The sequence below is a fragment of the Scylla paramamosain genome, chromosome 16 (assembly GCF_035594125.1).
Source record: "Scylla paramamosain isolate STU-SP2022 chromosome 16, ASM3559412v1, whole genome shotgun sequence".
Classification (NCBI taxonomy): Eukaryota; Metazoa; Arthropoda; class Malacostraca; order Decapoda; family Portunidae; genus Scylla; species Scylla paramamosain.
Genome location: NC_087166.1, coordinates 13,625,001 through 13,635,000, shown reverse-complemented (window position 1 = coordinate 13,635,000; position 10,000 = coordinate 13,625,001). Strand labels below are relative to the sequence as shown.

Sequence of the window (10,000 nt, the reverse complement as noted above, 5' to 3'; positions counted from 1 at the left end):
AAACATACGGGAAGTTGTGAGTTTACGTTCCATTTTTGCCTTTCTTGCTCAGCTGCGTGTTTTGTTTGTTTTGCTGTGTATATGCGATTTTTTGTGCGTATTCTTTTATTCTTTCTCTGGCTGGCGTGTGTGAGGGGGCGACGGCTTGGCTTTTGTTGTTTGCAGTGTGTGTGTGTGTGTGTGTGTGTGTGTGTGTGTGTGTGTGTGTGTGTGTGTGTGTGTGTGTGTGTGTGTGTGTGTGTGTGTGTGTGTGTGTGTGTGTTGGGCTACATTCTTGTGCTTCTGTGTGCGGAAAATATATATTCAGAACACACACACACACACACACACACACACACACACACACACACACACACGCACACACACACACACGCTTCTTCTCAGCAGCATGTTACGTAACCATTAATTTTTTCGCCCTTAACACAAAATTCACAGACATAAAAAAAAATGTATCTAAAAAAGGAAAGAAAACAAGGACGAAAAATCATTAAGAAAAAGCAAAAAAGAAAAGAAAAAGATCACAGCTATATTTTCTCTTCTCTCTACATTATTCCCCCCGCTATCCTCTCTCCTTCATTTATATCCACTCCACATCTATTTTTACAGTTTTCTTCTCCTTAGCTCCCTTGGGCGCCTCCCACGCAACACCTGTGACGGACACCTGTTGCCGCGAGATACACACATGCGCACACACACACACTAAAGGTGGCGGGTGACGGTTGGATGAGCGTGTTTAAGGGGAACAGCAGGTTGTAGTCTTGTTGAAGGGGATGACACGGTGAACATCGCATTTAAAGGCGCGGAATGCCCACTACAGTTAAAGGGAATGGATGGTCTGCGCGCACGTGTTAAAGGAGACGGGCAGGTGCTAAGGGGGAGGACAGGTGTTGGAAGGCACAGGTGTTTAAATTCCTCAGTCTGTCATTCTCTTTGCTTCTATCTTGTTCCATCTCTCCCTTTTCAGAGTATAGTCTATATTCGTAGACGCTTTGTTTCTTCCATTACGACTATTTTCAAAGGCCACAGAAATGATTAGCCAGGTCTTGAAGAGTGTTTCGTTTGTTAATAATGTACAGATCGTGTTAATCTGTCACCAAAACCGTAAAAAACTCTTTTAAAAACACGTGTCGCTTTATATAGAATCTTTTGAATGTAATGGAGGTCCGGCGCAGAAGTGTTTTCAGAATATGGTCCTGTACAGCATGGTTTTATTCTCTTTATATGTTTTTTTTCGTAACGAGTGGGGTTTTATCACAATGCACCATTAACTTGTAAAACTGAAGCACTTAAGGGATTCAAGACACGCCAGCCAATCCAGGCTTAAGTCATCTTTGGCCTTGCATTAATTCCGTCGTGTCTTGACATAGTGAGGCGGTAATGCAGTCTCGCTTGTTTCTTTCCTTGACATACTCTTCAGATATGGATTACTTCTTAAAGGCAGCGCTAAAAATCCCTATTCTCCCACTTTCTTTATCGTAGCTTCCTTTTTTTATTCCTTTTCTTTAACTTTTTTGAGTACCTCCCTCAGGCCTTCTTTTGTCCCTCTTCCTTCCTATTCTGCTCACTCGCCTCCTTCACTCACCGACTCTTCCTCCTCTCATTCTTCAGCGTCATCCTTTCTCTTATCTTTACCCTCTCTGTCTCTCTCTCTCCCTCCTCACCTCCTTCCTCATCCATTCTGTGCTCCGTCTCAGCCCGCCCTGCCACCACCTCGAGGGACGCACGCACCTTCCATTCTTCTCCTGACGGCGGTAAACACATCCAGAAGGTCTTTTGTAGCGACCAGCCTCGTCTTTCACTGTCCCGCTGTCACACGCGGACAAAACCCTAGCTGAAGGAACTCCTGGCATCCTACGTCACTACGCCACTGTTGTAGGACGCGGGTTGGGGTGCGGAGGGACAGGAGAGAGGTAAGGAGGTAAGGTGGGGTGGAAACGTGAAGAATGAAAGGGAGGAGGAGAATGAGGCAGGAAATGAGGCCAGGTGGGTAGACGAGAAGGTGGAAGGCTCTGCTGCGGAAAAAAAAAAAAAAAAGACACGGAAGGCAGGAAGGTGCGGGTGCTGGAGGGATGGCTACCTGATGAGAAGGGGGAGTCAAGGTGTGAAAGGTGGAAATTAACTATGGGAGGAATGATTTATAGGATGTGAGTTTTCTTCTTGTAATACTGTCATTATTTTTTGAGTAAAGATGACGATGGTGATGAAGATAATGGAGAAGAAAAAGAAGAAAAGGAGTAGAAGAAGATGAAAGAGAAAGAGGATGACGAATGGCAGGTATAAGACTGGAAAAAAAAGACAATATAATAACTAAACAAGGACAACAAACAGGGTGTGAGGGTGTAGGGCAAGAGGAGGAAAGAAATGTCTGGAAGGGTCTGTGGAGGGAGAGAGGGGGAGATATGTGTGAGTATGTTAGAGGGTCAGGTCATGCTGAGATGGGAGAGGTGAGTTCGAGGCGAGTAGATGAGGGTGGAGAGAATGGAAGGGGCCGAGATGAGAGGATTAGGTGAAGTAAATGTAGATGAGTTGCACAAATATTTCGTAGATAAATTGCATACAGGACAATTAGCAAACATCCCGTATAGAGCAATAAGATCACAGAAAAATGACCCAAGATGGATGACTGTTAGGTTAAGACACTATATAGACGGAAGAGAAGCATATATAAGAGATTAAAGGCAGGGGAAGAGGTTTTAAGGCCACAGTATAATGAATTAGTTAGAACAGTCAGAAGGTTAACAAGGAAAACTAAAAACAATTATAAATTAAAGGTAGCCAACCAGGCGAAGACGGACCCCAAGGGATTTTATCAGGTATATAGGACGAAGAATAAGAAAATATAGGTCTATTAAAGACAGACAGTTGTTTAGTTCTGGCGAGGAGATTAGTAAAATTCTGAATGAGTATTTTTTAAATGGCTTCACCCAGGAAAACATGCAGGATATGCCAAATAGTGAACAGACGTTTAGAGCAGATGAGAATGATGCCATCGCCTTGCAAGCAGATTTAGATAGGATGAACGAATGGACGGACAGATGGTAAATGCAGTTTAATATCAGCAAATGCAAAGTACTTAGCGTAGGTGGAGGAAACCCACACAGTACGTACACAATAAACAACGAAATTCTGGCAGGTTCAGGGTACGAAAAAAGATTTAGGAGTTAAAGTTGGCTCTGAACTCCGTCTAGGAAAGCAATGCATAGAGGCCAGAAACAGGGCAAATAGGATATTAGGACTAATTTTTAGGAGTGTTAAAAACAGAAGGCCCGAAGTAATACTAAAGTTATATTTGGCGCTGATCAGACCTCATCTATACTACGCTAGTGGGAACTAATTCTAGTCCCCACGTTACAGGAAGGATATAAGTCTATTATAATCATTACAAAGAAGAATGACTAAAGGGATACAGGGGATGAGGAGTATTCCTTACGAGGCGAGATTGAAACACTTAATTCTTTAGCGAGACGTAGGTTAAGAGAGGACCTGATGGAAGTCTTTAAGTGGTATAAGGGTTATAACAAGGGGGACGTAAGCAAAATTCTTAGGATCAGCAACCAGGACAGAACAAGAAATAACGGGTTCACGCTTTAAAAATTTAGGTTTAAGAAAGAAATAGGAATCTACCACTCAAATAGAGTGGTAGATGAATAAATGATGACTCGGTAATCAAGTTGTTAGTGCTAAGACATTAGAGAGCTTTAAGAGAAGATTGGACGTATTTATTGATGGGGATGGTAGGTGGAAATAAATAGGTATATTTCATACAGGGACTGCGACGTATAAGCCTGGTGGCTTCTTGCAGCTTCCCTTATTTCTTATGTTCTTATATTCTTAAATACGTAGAAGCAATGAGGAAATAAAGGATAGGAAAAAAACAAACAAACGACACAAACTAAACGAAGACAATAAACAGAAATAACAGATAACAACGGAGACAAATAAACCATAAACTTCACCAGTTTTGCTTACGTTGTCCTAAGCGATGTAGCAGCACTGAGTGATGTGGGAAGGAGTGAAGGCAGGCGCTGCTAGAGTTTAATTTTATAGGGTCTCAATTGCGTCTTTCATGCATCACACCTTGCATCCACGTCCACCCTGCATCACACACACACACACACACACACACACACACACACACACACACACACACACACACACACACACAGGCTGCTATAACCGGATTCTTCTTATTTCCTGACGATTATTTTGGCGCAACATTTTATTTCCGGAGACGAGACGGAGGGAGGGAGGAAGGTAAAGGAGGAGGAAAGGAGAGAAAAAAAAAAGGGAGAGAGAGAGAGAGAGAGAGAGAGAGAGAGAGAGAGAGAGAGAGGAGAGAGAGAGAGAGAGAGAGAGAGAGAGAGAGAGAGAGAGAGAGAGAGAGAGAGAGAGAGAGAGAGAGAGAGAGTCAAGTCCAAAAGAGGTGAATGCCGTATATCCAGAATGAACTGAACACTCCTGTCCATTAGAGAGATTGAAAAATTATCAAGACGTGTAGGAAGGAGTAAGGATGAATAATTGCAATGGGCGTGTGATGCTGCAGTGGTGGTGGTGGTGTGTACAATGTAAAGTATCGTTAACGAAAAACACATTAGAACGCTTGGCAAGGTGTGTGTGTGTGTGTGTGTGTGTGTGTGTGTGTGTGTGTGTGTGTGTGTGTGTGTGTGTGTGTGTGTGTGTGCGCGCGCGCGCCATAATAGTGGATCTGGAGAGTATATTAGTGGAGGAGGAGGAGGAGGAGGAGGAGGAGGAGGAGGAGGAGGAGGAGGAGGAGGGGAAGGGATATGTGTAGAGGGATGAGAGAGAGGAAGTGTGGACGACAAGAGAGGGATGAAGGGAGAGGGCAAACAGCTACAGGGAATCAATTTTATCCGTCCCTCCTTCCTTCCTTTCCTCTCAGTTATGTTACGTACTTTCTCCTCCACAAGCCAGACTGGCCTAGTAACACCGCCACCACCACCGCCACCACCACAACTACTGCTACTACGCCAGCATGAACACACGCCAACAATAACTTTGTGCCTCCATCCTGACGCATGCTACTACCACCCACCACCCACTGTACTACTACTATGCCAACACGACAACAACACAACCCAACAATAATTCTGCACCTCCACTTATCCCTCCCTAATGCCTGTTCCCACCCCAATACCACTACCACAACCAACCTCACTACTACTACTACAACATACATACCACTTCAAACCCTCCTATATACCACCACCACCACCACCCACGGCCCCTCCCGCGTGGGCCAGAAGGACACAGGTTCCGGCATGAGTCCCCTTTCCGGCACTCCTGTCAAGGGGCGCCCGTGTGGTTTGTGAGGCACCAGGGCGGACGTGACAAGGACTTCACGTGACTGCCAAGGGTAAGCACGTCCAGTAAGACTCGTAGCGCTAAGCACCAACGTAATGAAACGAGACAAGTGTGTGTTTGGTTTTACGGCATTTTGTAGGTTTTTAGTGTTTTTATTTGATGTATGAGTGAAAGTGTAGTTTCTATATTAGTTTGTGACGGAGAGGATGTCTGGGTGAGGGAATAATGGATTGAGGACGTAAAGAAACAAGACAGTATACGATTTAAAAAAAAATTTTTTTTTAAATTTTACGACTTGTTTCTTTGGTGTCTGAATGAATGAGTGAGTGAGTGAGTTGAGTGAGTGAGTGAGTGAGTGAGTGAGGACGATAAACACCAATGTGAAGAAACTAGAAAAGGTTAGATTTATTTTTTACGGATTTACAACTTTTTCTGACATTTTTCATACTTCCTTGTGTTGGTCCAGTAAATGAAAGGTTAAACAATGTGTCTAGCTGAGTTACTGTATAAATATGCGAGGCGAGGGTGTCTGAGTGAGTGAGTGGGTTAGTGAGGGAAGGAGTGGTTGACGGAGCCAGTCAGTCAGTCGCTCGTGGGTTGTCGGTGGGTGGGTCGTCGGATGAGAACGAGGCCAGGATGAGAGGGTTCAGGAAGTAGGATGAGTGACAATAGTGACTTGGGAGGAGGAGGGAACACGCGGCCGGGACGGGAAGGAGGAGGAGGACGACTCGGGTTCACTTACACACACACACACACACACACACACACACACACACAAATCATTACACGGCGCTTAACGAGACAGGAAGAACAGCACCTCCGTTGAATTCAGCGTGCGTAATATGGTTCCACTCGTCACTCACGCATCTTGTAAATCAACACTAGCAGAACAGGCTCCACTAACTCTGCTGAAAGATTGATTACTGAGGAAACTGTCTAGGAGTGTATAACGTGCGAGATAGTGAGACAGTGGGAGTTTGGGCGTAAGAATAGAGGACTAGGAGGTGGAGGGCTAAGAGGAGGAGGGCTAAGAGGAGGAGGAGGAGGAGGAGGAGGAGGAGGAGGAGGAGGAGGAGGAGGAGGAGGAGGAGGGTCGCGGGGATGAGTGGTGGGGGAGGCTGTCGGACGTGTAATGGTGGCGGCTATTGGGCACTTCCTTATGACTCCCACTGACAAGGATATCATCACACACCGAGGCACAACTCCCCCTTCCACCCACGCCACACACACACACACACACACACACACACACACACACACACACACACACACACACAAACACACACACACAGCCATCCATCTACACCTAGCAACGCCACGTGCTCTCACCTCTGCGCCACTGACAATGATTACACGAGACGCAGGGACGGAGGAAGAGAGAGGCGTGGGAGGGACAAGAGGGAAAAATAGACCTTTATTACCTCCATCGATCCGAGAGGCGACCGTTTTACGCATAACAATGTGAGGCGTGAGGTAGATAGAAGGTTCCCGCTTCATATTGCTGTTGTGCTGTTGGTGTTCGCTCGTCTCAGGCTAATGTTCTGAAATGGTTTGCTCTCTCACCACGACTATTTTTAAAGGCCACAAAAATAATTAGTCCGGTTCCCAAGTGTGTTTTTCCTGTTAATAACGTAGAAATCTTGTTAATTTATCACTAGAACCATAAAACATCCTTCAAAATCGGTGTAACTTCAACTAAAGCCTATTGAGTGCAGTGAAGATGTGGTGAAGAAGTGTTTTAGTGTACAGGGCTCATCAATGCCACGCTCGGCAGGGAAACACTCTGCTAATAAGTTTACGGCGAGGAGGAGAAAAAAGTGACTCAATTCTTTTTAAACCTAACGCCTCTCCTTCAGGTGTTCTAGTCACGCGGAGATGCTCAAGGCGGCGATAAACGAAGTGGATTTCAAAACCCTAAAAGTATGAAGGGAATAGATATTTTTTCTTTTCGTTTTGGCTTTGTATCTTCTTTCTTCTTTGCTTTTCTTTCCGTTCTAACTTCGTATCTTTCTCTCTCTCCTCCAGTCATCTTCCGCACTTTTATGAAGGGACAGATTTTGCCGAGGGCCATAAAACATGCTGAGTAAGGGTATTTACTGCTAGTCTCGCTATCATAAGGCAGGAAATAAGGAATAAACCAACACTTGTACGGACCAGAGATGAAAAAAAAAAAAACGCATAAAGAAGCAGCGGAATTAAAGAAAGAGCTATTTCTGATAAAGGGACAGAAACAGACAAACAAAGAACAAGAATGGAAGACAGTGTTGATATAATGAAGATGGAAATGAAGGATAATCTAACACACACTTAATTAGTAAGGACCACTGAAGACCAGAAAGGGAAAGACAAACATGAGGCAAAAATGGAAGCCAGTGTCGGCATGATAAGGATGAAAACTAGTATAAACCCACCCATCCACACACACACACACACACACACACACACACACACTTAAATCAGGCAAGACCAGAAAAGGAAGACAAACCCGAAAAAAAAAAAAATTACGTAAGAAAAATTCACACGAAGCAAAAAAAAAAAAAAAAAGAAAAAAGAAAAAAAAAGTAAAAAAAAACTCATACACAGAACACAGAAAGCCATTAAGAGAAGAGAGACATGGAGAGACAAGGAGAGACAACGAGGAACAGAAGCCACAAGTACAAGGGGCGCCAAGGGAACGAGCCACGCCAACACCAACAAGCAACATGCCACGGGAGGACGGAAGCTGCCTGATAGAGAAGTGTGTCCTCCCCCCTTGGCACCGTCGGGACACGCTCGGGCATAACTGTCCTGCTTGGAATGCAAACTGACAGCCACATGAGAAATTGACCCTCTCTCTGCCCAGCCACCAAGCCAGCCAGTCCCGGGAAGCTGCAGGTTTTCATGATATAACTTTCGTCTTGGGTCGGGTTGTGTTCTGCGCTTGGGTACTTGTGTTGGGGGTAAGAAGCGTGTCTTGTTCTAATTCTTCTGTTACTATTACTGCTATTATTACCAGAAATGTTTTTTCTTTTACTACTACTACTACTATTACCACTACTACCACCACCACCACCACCACCACCACTACTCCCACCACCACCACTACTACTACTACTACTACTATGGTTTCTTTGTCTTCTACTACTACTACTACTACTACTACTACTACTACTACTACTACTACTTTTCTATTCTTCTAATACTAATACTTCTACTATTTTTTCATCTTCTTCTATCCTCTTCCTCTTCCTCCTCCTCCTCCTCCTCCTCTTCTGCTACTATCACTACTATCACCATTTGCAAGGAAAGTCCTGGTAATGTTCATATATAATCAGCTATTCTATAAATATTACTAATCTTATTACTACAGCTAGTAACGAAAACTTATTTATAAAGTGTTGGAATGCATTTGCTGCTCACTATTAGATTACACTTATCGCGGGCTGGATGCAACAAGTGGGCAGAGGGACAGACGCTCAAGGGTCTCTCTCTCTCTCTCTCTCTCTCTCTCTCTCTCTCTCTCTCTCTCTCTCTCTCTCTCTCTCTCTCTCTCTCTCTCTCTCCGCTTCTTCCTCCTCCTTACCTCGCGTGATGTAACCAACAATAATAATAATACAATATAATGATGACACACACACACACACACACACACACACACACACACACACACACACAAGAATAATACTGGTAATGAGAAATACAGATAAAACAAAACAATAACACCACTGTCATCATTAGATTTTACAGTCATCCAATCTCCTCCAATCTTTCTTACTAAAAGTTGGTCTCCGTTAAACAGGTAAGAGAACAGGTAGCAAGGCACACCTGAGGCAACACGTAGCAAGCCATTGGACAGGTATTCATAGGTAATGTGTTATGGGAGTCCATAGGCGATACCTGGGCAGAGATTCTTAAGGTAGGCAGTTGTGAGCATAGGTAACCTAGCACACTTGAACTGCCACTGATTAAGGCTCGGCGCGTCAAGAGTTTATAATTGTATACAAGTGGGAGACTAATCTAAATACAGCACTAGAGTGAAGCCTACGAATAACGAGAGAAAAAAAATGAAGTCAGTTAAGGTTAGGTTAGGTTAAATTAAATTACGTTAGGTTAGGTCAGGTTATGCAAGTTTATGGGAAAATATCTACAAATGAAAACTACGTAAGAATAGAAGAAGGTAATGGGGTTTACGAAGCTTACATTGATATTTAGTCTTTAACGTCATATAAGCTTATAGAACATATATAAAATGCAAACTAAATAAAAATAAGAAGCTCCATAGGCGAGTCGACACAAGATCACAGACAGGAAGGTACACATAGGCAGACACATGGAAGTGATTAAATAAACGAATAAACGAGTGGCGTGTACATGACAGCAGGAAGTGTGCGCGCCTCGCTGGCTGCAGCATTTTCAACCTCGATGAAACGAAGGATTTATTTATTCATTCTTTTATTCTTTTTGTTGATGAATGACAGCGGTGATGTTTTGTATGTTATCTCTATGCTACTGCTGCTGCTGCTACTGCTGCTGCTGCTGCTGCTGCTGCTGCTGCTGCTGCTACTACTACTACTATTATTATTATAACAAAAATAAAAATAACACTGATAAGCAAGAGAGAGAGAGAGAGAGAGAGAGAGAGAGAGAGAGAGAGAGAGAGAGAGAGAGAGAGAGAGAGAGAGAGAGAGAGAGAGAGAGA

General features: G+C 43.9%; 1 protein-coding gene across 8 annotated transcripts in view; it reads right to left on the bottom strand.

The window, feature by feature from the left end:
• The window catches only part of LOC135108073 (excitatory amino acid transporter 3-like), a 73,952-nt gene that overhangs the window by 57,788 nt on the left and 6,164 nt on the right, over positions 1-10,000 (bottom strand). The window contains exon 1 of one of the 8 annotated variants that reach the window (XM_064018695.1): positions 3,970-3,992. The exons of the other annotated variants lie outside the window; for them this stretch is intronic. The gene's annotated coding sequence lies outside the window, so the exon portion shown is untranslated. Of the gene's footprint in view, positions 1-3,969; positions 3,993-10,000 lie in introns of those variants that run through there. 8 annotated transcript variants of the gene reach the window in all.